Source organism: Egretta garzetta, unplaced genomic scaffold (genome assembly GCF_000687185.1).
Source record: "Egretta garzetta isolate BGI_Z169 unplaced genomic scaffold, ASM68718v1 scaffold1802, whole genome shotgun sequence".
NCBI classification, from domain to species: Eukaryota; Metazoa; Chordata; class Aves; order Pelecaniformes; family Ardeidae; genus Egretta; species Egretta garzetta.
The window spans coordinates 24,906-26,169 of record NW_009258851.1 but is presented as its reverse complement, the minus strand read 5'-3'; positions in this window follow the sequence as shown (position 1 = coordinate 26,169).

Sequence of the window (1,264 nt, the reverse complement as noted above, 5' to 3'; positions counted from 1 at the left end):
CCGTGTGGGCGGCTTCCCAGCTGCTGGCGCTTGCACACCCTGTCCCTCTCGCACGCGCGGCCCCCGGTGCGTAGCCTTGCACACGTGACCTTCGCACGCCCCCTCGGCTTTGCACGCACAGCCTCCGCGCACCCCTCTGCACAGGCAAAGCCTCACACGCTTCTGCCCTTTTGCACGCGTGGCCTTTGCAGAGCACTTTGTGCACAAGCCCTTACACACCCCTTAGCCCTTGCACACCCCTCTGCACATGCAAACCCTTGCACACCCCTTCCCTTTTGGACACACAGCCCTCACCCCCCCCCTTTGCTCACGCTGATGTCGCACGCCCCTCAGCCCTTGCACACATTGGCCCTCATACACCCCTTTACACGCTCCTTTGCCATCACACGCTCCCTTGCATGTGCAGCCCCCTTGCACACCCCTTCCCTTTTGCACGCACAGCTTTCACACACCCCTTTACACGTCCCTCAGCCCTTGCACACCCCTTTACATGCCCCTCAGCCCTTGCACGCCCCTCAGCCCTTGCACACACTGGCCCTTGCACAACCCTTTGCACACCCCTCAGACCTTGCACACCCCTCAGCCCTTGCACACACTGGCCCTTGCACAACCCTTTGCACACCCCTCAGACCTTGCACACCGGGGGGCTGCCCCGGTGTCCCGGTCCCCCGGTGTCCGACCGCGGCGGGAAGTTGGTTTGACTCGAGAAGGGGAATCCCTGGTTTTCTACATCCTCGGGGCGCTGCAGGTTCACGGAAGAAGAAAACAGCAAAGGCGGAAAGAAAAGGAAAAAAAAAAAACCCAGAACGTCCCCGGAGGGAGGCTGGGCCGGGAGCACCGGAGGCAGCGTTCCCGACCCCGCTCTGCCGGCCTCATCCCTCGCCGCCCCGGGACTGTTAGGCGTTAGCACCCCGAGGGGTGGCTGTCCCCCTCCCTGTCCCCCCCCCAGGCCTGAACATGGGGCCGGTGGTGGCGGGGGTGATCGGGGCGCGCAAGCCGCAGTACGACATCTGGGGCAACACTGTCAACGTCTCCAGCCGCATGGACAGCACCGGCGTCCCCGACCGCATCCAGGTCAGCTGGGGGGGCGAGGAGGGGGGGGGACAGGGCCCCCCCAGAGCACCCCCTCACCCCCGTGTGTGTGTGTGTGTGTGTGTCCCAGGTGACAACGGACCTGTACCAGGTGCTGGCGGCCAAGGGCTACACACTGGAGTGCCGGGGGCTGGTCAAGGTCAAGGGCAAGGGGGAGATGACCACCTACTTC